Raw genomic sequence first — 14,075 nt, 5'->3', positions numbered from 1 at the left:
CAACGGGGACTCAACACCAAGATTTTTTAGAGTAATACTGGTCTATTATGCCAGGCAGCCAAAGTGGATAAATCCAAAGCCACAAATTGAATACCTTTATGCAAAGTTGGCAGGGGGCCTCACATACACCAAACATGACCTCAGTCATGCATACTTGCAACTGGAGCTGGATGAAGGTTCCCGAAATTTTGCAACAATTAACACTCACAAAGGCCTGTTTCAATACACCAGATTTCGCTTCTCCTCGGCCTGTGTGATATTTCAACGCACAATGGAGAATCACCTTCAAGGTATCCCAAAAGTAGTGGTCTACCTGGATGACATGCTAATAACAGGAACATCACATGGGGAGCAGCAAGTTTAGAAGAAGTATTGAGAGGATTCAGAGAGGAGTGCACTTTCCAAAATTGTGAGGTCACTTACTGAGGGTTTGAAGTGGACTCAAAGGACCTACATCCAATCAAAGGCTCTGGGTGGGATTCTCTGACCCCGGGCCGGGTCGGAGAATCGCCGGGGGGACGGGACGTGATTCACGCGACGCCGCTCCGACGCCGGTCCGCCAATTCTCCAGTCACTGGAGAATTGGCGCCATTGGCGCCGGCGTGGTCAGCGCGGCGCCGGTCAGGGACCGCTCTACGCGGGTCCCCCGGTGATGCTCCATGCGCGTTGGCCGTTGAGATAGGCCGAGTCCCGCCGGCGCCGTTCACATGTGGTCCTACCCGGTGGGACCTCGGCGTCCATCCTGCGGGGGGCGGTCTGGTAGGGGGAGGGGGGGGGGGGTTCCGACCCCGGGGCCTGGCCCGCAATCGGGGCCGACCGATCGGCGGGCCGGCTTCTCCTGGTGAGGACCTGTTTTACTCCACGCCGGGCCCCTGTAGCTGTCTGCCATGTAGTGTCGGGGCCGGAGCGGAGAAAGAAACTAGCATGCATGCGCGAGTTCGCGCCAGTCATAACACGCATGCGCAGACGCGCACCACCCGGTTGACGCTGGTATCAGCAGAGTTAAAACCCTTAGGAATGGTAATCTATTATTGTTGTTTTATTCCAAATGCTGTTGAGGAAACACTAACATTGGCATTTGAAGGACCCACAGGAGCAAACCTCCCAAACCATTAAGTAGGTCTTGCAATCTTCGAGCCTACTGGTTAGTTTTGACCTGAGAAAAAACCATGATTCCGAACTGCGATGCTTTGCTGTAAGGGATAGGGACAGTTCTATCCCATACAATGGAGGATGCTCAGAGAGGCCAGTTGCCTTTGTCTCAAGAATGCTTTCTGATGGTGAGTGTAAATATCTAAAAATTGAGAAGAAAGGCTTTGCCATAACTTATGGTGTCAAGAAATTTCACCAATATGTTTATATCCGATGTTTTACAATAACAACGGACCATAAGCCCCTGCTGGGTCTTCTTCATGAAGATAAGCTGATACTGCCAATCGCCTCTGCCAGAGTACAATGGTGGACTTTGTTGCTGACAGTCTATGACTACGTGTCAGATTCTCCGGCCTTCCAGCCTTGTGTTTCTCAGTAGTGGGAGGCAGCGCACCATTTGTTGACGGAGCGATTCTCTAATCTCGCCGTGTCAATGGAATTTTCAATTGAAGCCACGTCATGCCGTTGGAAAACCCACGGGCGGGGGTACACTGCTGGCTCATCGCTGCGGTTTTCTGGGGTCCAGTGTTGTTGGTGGCTTCCAGCCCAAACCCTGGAGGCAGCCCCAGGTGTTGCTCAGGTGAATCCCGACTTCTGCAAACCACGTTGTTCCAGACGTGTTCTGGACAGGAGTGTTTTCTCACTGGCTTAGTGGAAAATCAGGTGTCGGGAAAAGATTCCGGTCGGTCCTTCATCTGCATTCCATTAGCAGGATGCAAATCAGTTTAACGACAGCCTCCTGCGGATTTCCCGATCGCCCATGGCAGGCACCAGTGGAAAATCCCATGGGAAATTGATCCGGCTTAAAACCGATTTTTGGATTCCCGCTGAATTCTCTCCCCCCCCCCCTCTACCCGCCTACCATTGAACCTGCCCATGAGAGAATTCAGCCAGCATCGCTAACCAGTTAAATGCTCAAACCTAACATAATGCCTGGCAATTTATGATTGACATTCAATAAAAGTTTGCAAAATGATAACAGGCCAATTATTGTACTGTTGCAACTCAATCATATGAATGTCATGGTTCAACTTCATTGGGAAGTGCAGTGCAATATGCAGAAACTGGGCATTGCAATGATGCTTAGAGCACCACATTTCATTATGCTGAAAGAGCAATGAGTCAGCAGTGCCTGAGATTTATTAATGCTATACATCTCGTATCTGTGCCAATGATATTATAATCATTGAATCATGCTTCCAGTAAACTGCTGCTGTGTGTATGACATCATGATAAGTGAGGAAGCAAGCTCAGAATTTATGGCAGAAACTGGAGCCTAACTTGGTGAGTTTAAGAAAAGAAATACTGCATTTGGTGAAATGCTTATTTTTAAATCAAAAATGAAGCCCGGAATAAAGAAATATAATGCAACATCTCTAGCTTGTGAAACATTAACCATCTTTGGCACTATGGTTCTTTAGCACTGATTCTTTGATCCACTCTCCTTTCAAATTTAGTTTCTCAGTGGAGCAAGTGATTGGTGAAATACCCTGTACCCTGCTGGCACTTGTACACAAAGATTTTTCAATATTGACTCCAAACCCCATGAAGTGTCATGGAACCACAGTTAAGGAGACCTATTGCAAATTACCACTTACCACCTTTCCTCTAATGATGAATTAGGGCTCCTCAATGTCAAGCACCTCTCGGAAGATGCACTGGAGCTATTAAGGGTGCAGAATGTTTTCTTGGGTAGGGATTTCAATGTTCATTATTCAGCAGCATCACTGGCCAATGTGATGAATATTACTGCCAGACTGAGTTGATGTGGCACCAGATGGGGGCCATTAAAAGAGGTCCCCACAGCGATTCTCCACGGACGACCGGCCGAGTTCCCGCCGGCGTGGTACACGTATGGTTCCACCCGGCGGGAATTCGGAGACGCGGCTGCGGTGGCCGTCCTGGTGTGGGGTGGGGAGCGGGGGGATCTGTCACCGGAGGGAACCTCCACGATGGCCAGGCCCGCGTTCGGGCACCACCAATCGGCGGGCGCGCGCGACCTGGGGGGACCTACTTCTTCGGCGCTGGCCCGCGGTGTGGTTCCGCCATGTCGCTCAGGGCCGGCGCCAAGGCGGCCGCCACACGCATGCGCGGACCTGCAGCCGGAAGTGCAGGGCCCCGTATCGGCAGCCGAAGCTGCATGGAGCACTCCGGGGCCCTGCAAGCCACCTTAAAAACAGAGAATCACCCCGGACTTTCTGGAAAAAATTCCGGAGAGATTCGCGCCCGTTTTCCCGCGGGTGTGGGGACATGGCCCCATTATTGCAGAATCCCACCCCACATCTGTGGACTGTGGGAGGAAACCAGAGCACGTGGAGGAAACCAATGCAGACATGGGGGGAACGTGCAGACTCTGCTCAGACGTGGCCCAAGTCGGAATCGAACCTGGTACCCTGGAGCTGTGAAGCAACTGTGCTAACTACTGTGCTACCGCGCTGCCCCCACTGTGCTATCATGCTGAATAATCTCAGCCGGTACAGGAATTGAACCTGTGCTTCTGGCCTTGTTCTGTATCACAAACCAGCGGTCTAGCCTAGTGAGCTAAACCGGCGCCAAAATGGGTATCACAAGGAACAAGTCTACAAGGGTACAGCCATGTCACCGATATACACAGGTTGGACATTCAGTGGGGAATGCTGGAGTAGAACATATACATGCAAGAACTGTGGAAAGTAGGGTCATATCGCCAAGGCATGTTAGGCTCAGAAACCTCTCCTACATCAAGAATTTGCATCATAAAAAACACATCTTAGCAGACTAGTCGTGTCTAAAGATCAGCAGATGAAGTTCAAGATCACTTTGATAGCTGGATTTTCCACTGTCAGGACTCCCCATTTTGCCGGCAGCCCAGGGATTTCCTGACGGTGTGAGGCTGCCCAAATGGGAAACCCCATTGGCCGGCTGGCGAGACGGACAATCCCACCCAATGTAGCCTAACTACTGCAGGAGTTAAAGCTCGGTGTCTTGTCAATGCAGAGCTATCAACAATGTTTTTGGACATATTCAAAACTTGAAGGGAATGAAATTAAAATGGAAGTGGTTACGACTGCAGTAGTATTGTTAACACCTGAGACAAATTATCATCAAATACTGAAGCATCTGCCTTAAAAACCGTTAAATGTGATCCTAAGGACATGCAAAAGAATGCATTATGGTGAAAGTAGAGGCAAATAAGTGGACGGTGAAGTTGCCTATTAACGTTGTTTGTGGAAACCTTTCTGCTCTGGCAGAGCATGGTTGGCAAAGATTAGACTTAACTGGGAAACAGTCAATCAACTAATAGATTCAAAGTGCAACCTGCAACAACTTCGTATTAAGTATGAAAGGTGTTCAAAGATTCACGAGGCTCTATGAGTGGAGTTGAGGTACACCTAAAATCAACCCAGACAGCACACCCAAATGTCTCAAAGCTAAAACCGTACAATATGCCATTGGGCCAAAAGTTTAAAAAGAACCCGAAAGACGAATATAACCATGAGTCATTGAACCTGTTGAACGTCGGAATAACATCTGCTCCTGCTTTTTTTCAAAGGTCCATGGATCAAATTCTAAGTGGGCTGAATGGAGTGCAATGTTATTTGAATGACATGCTCATCACTGGTTCAAGTGAACAAGAACATTTGGAGAATTTGGAAGTTACTCTGAAGTATTTACAGAGCCACAATCTGAGAGGTAAAAAGGGAAAGTGTGACTTTTTCCATAAACTACCTAGATCATATCATTGACAAAGATGGCTTACATAAGGAGCCGAAGAAAATGTCAGCAATCTTAGAAGCACCATGTCCTCAAAATGTGACACGATTAAGGTAATTTTTAGGACCCTGATCAAGGGGAGGCACGAAGGATTGATGGAAGGAGCAGCTGTTTCTCCAACAGGTACAGTCACAAAAGAGGAGGAGCCAAATGTTCCGACTATACTGGAAAGCTCAGAGGATCTATTTTCATCTCAAGACACCATGTCACTTCATTCCAGCATCAGGTCCACCAAGGCCGACACACTCAAATCGATGGGTTTTGTTGCACATGTAGAACGGGCAGTACAGCATGGTCTGCACTTCACAGATTTACAGGAGACAGTAACAGGGTCTGTGACAGCCATGTGTACTTGCCGGTAGAGGAATGCGGAAAGGTGCAGCGATTTTCAGCTTCATGCAGCTGCTGAGCCTCGGGAGTCATCAGAAAAGCAACAGATGCTTAAGCAGCAGTGTGAAATGGGTGAACATCTGTAGAGGTTTCCAGCAAACAGTGCAGTTCCAGGTGCAAATGGATGTCAGGATTGGTGTCGATTTCCTGGCATGTGCATGCATAACATCCTCCATTGAGAATTATAAACATCTTTTGTTATTATTCGTCCATTGGATGTGGGCATCGATGGCTGGGCCAGCATTTACTGCCCATCCCTGAGGGCACTTAATAGTCAACCACATTGTGTGGGTCTGGAGTCACATGTAAGTCAAACCAGGTAAGGATCGCAGGTTTCCTTCCCCAAAGGACATTAGTGAACCAGATGGGTTTTTGTGACAATCGACCATGAATCATAGAATTTACAGTGCAGAAGGAGGCCATTTGGCCCATCGGGTCTGCACCGGCCCTTGGAAAAAGCACCCTACCCAAGCTCACACTTCCACTCTATCCCGCAACCCAGTAACCCCACTTAACCTTTTTGGACACTAAGGGAAATTTAGCATGGCCAATCCACCTAACCTGCATGTCTTTGGACTTTGGAAGGAAACCGGAGCACCCGGAGGAAACCCACGCAAACACGGGGAGAACGTGCAGACTCCACACAGACAGTGACCAAAGCCGGCAATCAAACCTGGGATCCTGGAGCTGCGAAGCAACTGTGCTAACCACTATGCTACCGTGCCCCATGAAAATGGTTTCATGGGGTGCGATTCTCCGACCCCCCACCGGGTCGGAGAATCGCCGGGGGCTGGCGTGAATGCCGCCCCCGCCGTGTCTCAAATGCTCCGCCACCGGGGATTCGGCGGGGGTGGGAATCGCGCCGCGCCGGTCGGCGGAAATCGCGCCTGTCGGCGGGCCCACCCCCGGCGATTCTCCGGTCCGCGATGGGCCGAAGTCCCGCCGCTGTCAACCCATGCCAGCCGGCGTGGATTGAACCACCTTTCGAACGGCGGGACAAGGCGGCGCGGGCGGGCTCCGGGGTCCTGGGGGGGGGGGGGGGGGGGAGGCGCGGGGCGATCTGGCCCCAGGGGGTGCCCCCATGGGGCCTGGCCTGCGATCGGGGCCCACCGATCCCCGGGCGGGCCTGTGCCGTGGGGGCATTCTTTTCCTTCCGCCTTCGCCATGGTCTTCACTATGGCGGAGGCGGAAGAGACCCCCTCCACTGCACATGCGCGGGGATGCCGTGAGCGGCCGCTGACGCTCCCGTGCATGCGTCGCCCAGCGAAGTCATTTCCGCGCCAGCTGGCGGGGCACCAAAGGCCTTTCCTGCCAGCCGGCGGGGCAGAAATCACTCCGGCGCGGACCTAGCCCCTCAAGATGTGGAGAATTCCGCACCTTAGGGGCGGCGCGATGCCGGACTAATTCACGCCGTGTTTGGCGCCGGTCGGCAGACACCGCCCCTCATTCTCATTAGACTTTTAATTCCAGATTTTTATTGAATTCAAATTTCACCAACAGCCCAGGCGGTGTTGTGTTCTGTGGTGCCACCGTTAACAAGGGTACACACAGAACATGTATGTGTTCAACTGACGCGATGATTTATTGTCAAACATGTGGAAGGATAACTAACAGAAATATATATAGACAAAGTTATTTGAATTCCTTGGGGGCTACTCTAAATGTGACTGTCCTGTTGTATGTCCTATCACCAACTGCCGAGTGACCAAGATCTGACGCCACCAGCTGGTTGGAGGTCGCATTGCTAACTATGTTAGTGGGATTCGAACCCAGGTCTCCAGAGCATTCCGCTGGATTTCTGGTCCAATGACAATACCACTACACCATTGCCTCGTCTAGAATATGGTGATCCTCATGGAGAGGCACGTGGAACATAGCACTGGATGGATCTAGTGGATATACGTAGACCTCCATTAGCATGAATCCATCCATGAGATGTATGGAACGATGGCTCAGTGAGATGGGCCACACACACATCTCCCCATTGCCACGAGGTGACATAATGCTGGCAATCAGGGAAGGGCATATGTAGTCAGAAAGGGCTGAGTAAGGGCAATTGACGGAAACTGGGGATCCACTCGAAGTGCTTCACTCACTGAAGGCAAATCCTTGGTGTCTTTGACAATGATATCTATGCTACATGGTGGTCTGAGAACTGAGGTACCCCTGCACAGGTACAGGCGTTCCCTAATGTGCCAACCCCCAATTGCCCCAATGGCACTCAGGTAACCAGAGAATGCAAGTAATGGCCATCTTTTGCACCAAAGCAAGTCTGCACCACATTAACTCCAGGCTGTTTAGCACAGGGCTAAATCGCTGGCTTTGAAAGCAGACCAAGGCAGGCCAGCAGCACGGTTCAATTCCCGTAACAGCCTCCCCGAACAGGCGCCGGAATGTGGCGACTAGGGGCTTTTCACCTCCTGACCAGCACCTCCCCTCCCAGCTGCTCCTCCCACTTGTGCTTGGCCTGCTCTACTGGAGTTCCGTCCCAGTCTGACCAGAGCCTTATACAGCCTCAGAAGTACATCCCTGCTCTTGTATTCTAGCCCTCTTGACATAAATGCTAACATTGCATTTGCCTTCTTAACTGCCGACTGAACCTACACATTAACCTTAAGAGAATCGTGAACAAGGACTCCCAAGTCCCTTTGTGCTTCTGCTGTCGAAAGCATTTCTCCATTATGCCTAGATTCCTACTTCAAAAGTGCATAACCTCACACTTTTCCACATTGTATTTCATTTGTCACTTCATTGCCCACTCTCCTCACTTGTCCAAGTCCTTCTGCAGCCCACTTGCTTCCTCAATACTACCTGTCCCTCTACAGATCTTTTAGCATCTGCAAACTTAGCAACAGTGCCTTCAGTACCTTCTTCCAGATCATTCATGTATATTGTAAAAAGTTCTGGTCCCAGCACAGACCCCTGAGGCACACCACTAGTCACCGGCTACCATCCTGAAAAAGACCACTTTATCCCCACTCTTTGCATTCTGCCAGTCAGCCAATCCTCTATCCATGCCAGGATCTTACACCGAACACCATGAGCTCTTAACTTATTTAACAGTCTCCTATGCGGCACCTTGTCAAAGGCCTTCTGGAAATCTAAATAAATCACGTCCACTGGTTCTCCTTTGTCTAACTTGCTTGTTACCGCCTCAGAGAACTTTAACAGATTTGTGAGACACAACCTCTCTTTGACAAAGCCGTGTTGACTCTGTGCTATTTTACCATGCACTTCCAAGTGCTTCGCAATCTCAGTTGTTTTTTAATTGTTTTTATTAAAGCTTTTTTCAATCAGAATTTTTACAGAACAGAAAAATAAATGAAAAATATTTAACAAAACTAGGTGGCTGTTATCATTGTACAAAAAGAAAATATACATTAAATAGACAGTTCCCCCCACCTGTGACCCTCCTTCTCCCCCTCCCCCCCCCCCCCCCCCCCCCCCCCACAGTTGCTGCTGCTGTTGACATTTTACCGCTCCCCTAGAAACTCAAGGAGAGGTTGCCACCGCCGGGAGAACCCCATAAAGGACCCTCTCAAGGCAAACTTTATTCGCTGCAGGCTGAGGAACCCCGCCATATCACTGACCCAGGTCTCCATGCTCAGGGGTGTCGACAAGATTAACAAGATCTGTTTCCGGGCTACCAGGGAGGCAAAGGCCAACACCTCGGCCACTTTCGCTTCCTGCACTCCCAGATCCTCTGACAAAGATCGCTATTGTTGGACTCGGCTTCGCCCGTGTGTCCAAAATCCTGGACATAGCCCTCGCAAAGCCCTGCCAGAATTCTTTAAGCACCAGGCATGCCCAGAACATATGGACATGATTCGTCAGACTCCCTGCACATCTCGCGCACCTGTCCTCCACCCCAAAGAACTTGCTCATTCTCTCCGTTGTCATGTGAGTCCAGTGTACCACCTTAAACTGAATTAAACTGAGCAAAGCACATTATGTGGACGAATCCACCCTGCCCTGGGCATCAGCCCACAGGCCCTCATCTAGCACCTCACCTAGCTCCTCCTCCCACTTGCCCTTCAGTTCCTCCACTGAGGCTTCCTCTGCCTCCTGCAGCTCCTGGTAGATGTCCGACACCTTCCCCTGTCCTACCCAGATGCCAGACACAACCCTGTCCTGTATCCTTCGAGGGGGTAGCAGCGGAAATGTCCCCACCTGTTTTTTGAGAAAGTCCCGGACCTGGAAGTATCTGAAAGCATTTCCCGGGGGCAGGCCGAACTTCTCCTCTAGCTCCTTCAAGCTAGGGAAAGTCCCATCTATAAACAGGTCTCCCATCCTTCTAATGCCTGCCCTAAACCCCGCCCCGGCTATGCTCAAAGAACAGTCTTTTGACTCGCAGGGTCTTGTTTGCCCACACAAATCCCGTGATAATCCTGTTCACCCGCTTGAAGAAGGATTTGGGGATGAAAATGGGGAGGCACTGAAAAACGAACAGGAACCTAGGGAGGACCGTCACCTTCACAGTCTGCATTCTTCCCACCAGGAAAGCGGGAGCATGTCCCACCTTTTAAAGTCTCTCTCCATCTGCTCTACAAGCCGAGATAAATTGAGCCTGTGTAGGGCATCCCAGTTCCTAGCCACCTGTATACCGAAGTAACGATGAAAGCTCCTCTCCACCATCTTGAGTGGGAGCTCTCCCAATCTCTCCTCCTGACCCCTAGCATGGATTACAAACAGCTCACTTTTCCCCACATTCAACTTGTAACCTGAAAAGCTCCCAAAGTCCCCCAGGATCCGCATGACCTCCCCCATCCCCTCTAGCGGGTCCGAAATATACAACAGCAGGTCATCCGCGTAGATGGAAACCCGGTGCTCCTCCACCGCCCCCCCCCTGGACCAGCCCTTTCCAGTTCCTTGAAGTCCTCAGCGCTATTGCCAACGGCTCAATTGCCAGGGCAAATAGTAACAGGGATAGGGGGCATCCCTGCCTCGTACCTCGGTGCAGCCTGAAATACTCTGACAAACAAAAGAACAAAGAACAAAGAAATATACAGCCCGGGAACAGGCCCTCCGGCCCTCCAAGCCGGTGCTGACCATGCTGCCCAACTAAATTACAATCTTCTACACTTCCTGGGTCCGTATCCCTCTATTCCCATCCTATTCATGTATTGTACTCTTGAGGGTTCTACCATTCACTGTATATTCCCTACCTGCATTAGACCTTCCAAAATGCATTACCTCACATTTGTCCGGATTAAACTCCATCTGCCATCTCTCCGCCCAAGTCTCCAAATGATCAAAATCCTACTGTGTCCTCTGACAGTCCTCATCGCTATCCGCAATTCCACCAACCTTTGTGTCGCCTGCAAACTTACTAATCAGACCAGTTACATTTTCCTCCAAATCATTTATATATACTACGAACAGCAAAGGTCCCAGCACTGATCCCTGCGGAACACCACTAGTCACAGCCCTCCAATTAAAAAAGCACCCTTCCATTGCTACTCTCTGCCTTCTATGACCTAGCCAGTTCTGTATCCACCTTGCCAGCTCACCCCTGATCCCATGTGACTTCACCTTTTGTACCATCTACCATGTGGGACCTTGTCAAAGGCCTTACTGAAGTCCATATAGACAACATCCACTGCCCTACCTGCATTAATCATCTTTGTGACCTCTTCGAAAACAGCTATCAAGTTAGTGAGACACAACCTCCCCTTCACAAAACCATGCTGCTTCTCACTAATACGTCCATTTGCTTCCAAGTGGGAGTAGATCCTGTCTCGAAGAATTCTCTCCAGTAATTTCCCTACCACTGACATAAGGCTCACTGGCCTGTAGTTCCCTGGATTATCCTTGCTACCCTTCTTAAACAAAGGAACAACATTGGCTATTCTCCAGTCCTCCGGGACATCACCTGTAGACAGTGAGGATGCAAAGATTTCTTCAAGGCCTCAGCAATTTCCTCTCTAGCCTCTTTCAGTATTCTGGGGTAGATCCCATCAGGCCTTGGGGACTTAGCCACCTTAATATTTTTCAAGACGCCCAACACCTCGCCTTTTTAGATCTCAATGTGACCCAGGCTATCTACACACACTTTTCCAGACTCAACATTCACCAATTCCTTCTCTTTGATGAATACTGATGCAAAGTATTCATTTAGTACCTCGCCCATTTCCTCTGGCTCCACACATAGATTCCTTGCCTATCCTTCAGTGGGCCAACCCTTTCCCTGGCTACCCTCTTGCGTTTTATGTACGTGTAAAAAGCCTTGGGATTTTCCTTAACCCTATTTGCCAATGACTTTTCGTGACCCCTTCTAGCCTTCCTGACTCCTTGCTTAAATTCCTTTCTACTTTCCTTATATTCCACACAGGCTTTGTCTGTTCCCTGCCTTCTAGCCCTGACAAATGCCTCCTTTTTCTTTTTGACGAGGCCTACAATATCTCTCGTTATCCAAGGTTCCTGAAATTTGCCGTATTTGTCCTTCTTCCTCGCAGGAACATGCCGGTCCTGAATTCCTTTCAACTGACACTTGAAAGTCTCCCACATGTCAGATGTTGAAACATCCGCCTCCAATCTAGGTTCTTCAGTTCCTGCCTAATATTGTTATAATTAGCCTTCCCCCAATTTAGCACATTCACCCTAGGACCACTCTTATCCTTGCCCAACAGCACTTTAAAGCTTACTGAATTGTGGTCACTGTTCCCGAAATGCTCCCCTACTGAAACTTCTACCACCTGGCCGGGCTCATTCCCAAATACCAGGTCTAGTACAGCATATTGTTTTAATAAGCCCTCCTGGATGCTCCTTACAAACTCTGCCCCGTCTAAGCCCCTGACACTAAGTGAGTCCCAGTCAATATTGGGGAAGTTGAAGTCTCCCATCACAACAACCCTGTTGTTTTTACTCTTTTCCAAAATCTGTCTACCTATCTGCTCCTCTATCTCCCGCTGGCTATTGGGAGGCCTGTAGTAAACCCCCAACATTGTGATTGCACCCTTCTTATTCCTGATCTCCACCCATATAGCCTCACTGCCCTCTGAGGTGTCCTCCTCTAGTACAGCGGTGATAGTCTCCCTACCAGTAGCGCAACTCCGCCACCCAATTTTACATCCCCCTCTATCCCGCCTGAAACATCTAAATCCTGGAACGCTTAGCTGCCAATCCTGTCCTTCCCTCAACCAGGTCTCTGTAATTGCAACAACATCATAGTTCCAAGTACTAATCCAAGCTCTAAGTTCATCTGCCTTACCCGTAATACTTCTTGCATTAAAACATATGCACTTCAGGCCACCAGACCCTCTGTGTTCAGCAACTTCTCCCTGTCTGCTCTGCCTCAGAGCCATACTGGCCCTATTCCCTAGTTCTCCCTCAATGCTTTCACCTTCTGACCTATTTCTCCGGTGCCCAACCCCCTGCCATACTAGTTTAAACCCCCCCGTGTGATACTAGCAAACCTCGCGGCCAAGATATTTATGCCTCTCCAGTTTAGATGCAACCCGTCCTTCTTATACAGGTCACACCTGCCCCGGAAGAGCTCCCACTGGTCCAGATAATGGAAACCCTCCCTCCTACACCAGCTGTTTAGCCACGTGTTTAGCTGCTCTATCTTCCTATTTCTAGCCTCAGTGGCACAGGGGGTAATCCCGAGATTACAACCCTAGATGTCCTGTCTTTTAACTTTCTGCCTAGCTCCCTGAACTCCTGCTGCAGGACCTCATGCCTCTTCCTGCCTACGTCGTTAGTACCAATATGTACAACGACCTCTGCCTGTTTGCCCTCCCCCTTCAGGATGTCCGCTACCCGTTCGGAGACATCCTGGACCCTGGCACCAGGGAGGCAACATACCATCCTGTGTGGACCTCAGACGGTTCGTGGACACACTTGCTATGGGGGCCTGATACAGTAGCTTGACCCACCCTATGAATCCCTCCCCGAATCCAAACCTACCTACCCACAGGTACTCCCACTCCATCCTGTCAAAGGTCTTCTCTGCATCCATTGCAGCCACAACATCTGCGTCCCCTCCCTCCGAGGGTATCATAATAATATTCAGAAGCCTCCTCACGTTTGTGTTCAATTGTCTGCCCTTGACGAAACCCATCTGGTCCTCCTCGATCACTCCTGGGACGCAGCCCTCTATTCTGCTAGCCAGAATTTTTGCCAGCAGTTTGGCATCCACATTCAGGAGCAATATCGGCCTGTGGGACCCACATTGAAGCGGATCCTTCTCCCTCTTCAAAATGAGCGAGATCAATGCCTGTGACATCTTCGGGGGGAGGGTTCCTCTCTCCTTTGCCTCGTTAAGGGTTCTTAGCAGGAGTGGGCTCAGTAGCTCCGAGAACTTCTTATAAAATTCTACAGGGATACAGGGAAGCCGTCCGGACCTGGGGCCTTGCCCAACTGCATACTTGCCAGTCCCTTAACTATCTCCTCCAACTCAATCGGGGCCCCCAGTACCTCCACCCAATCCTCGTCCACCCTGGGGAACCTCAATCGATCCATAAATTGCTCCACCCTTCCCCTCCCCTCGGGGGTTCTGACTCGTACAGCTTCCCATAAAACTCCTTGAAGACTTCATTGATCCTCTCTGGGCTCAACATCGTATTACCTTTCTTATCCCTCACTCTCCCGATCTACCTGGCCGCCTCTCTCCTGCGAAGTTGGTGCGCCAGCATCCTACTTGCTTTCTCCCCATACTCGTAGACTGCCCCCTTTCACTTTCCTCAACTGTGCCTCCGCCTTCCCCGTGGTCAGCAAATCGAACTCCGCCTGTAATCTCCGGCGCTCCTTTAGCAGCCCCCCCCCGGGGGCCTCCGCGT

This window comes from Scyliorhinus torazame, chromosome 9 (assembly GCF_047496885.1).
Source record: "Scyliorhinus torazame isolate Kashiwa2021f chromosome 9, sScyTor2.1, whole genome shotgun sequence".
Taxonomy (NCBI): Eukaryota; Metazoa; Chordata; class Chondrichthyes; order Carcharhiniformes; family Scyliorhinidae; genus Scyliorhinus; species Scyliorhinus torazame.
The sequence above is the reverse complement of the archived record's forward strand: the minus strand, read 5'-3'. Positions refer to the sequence as shown.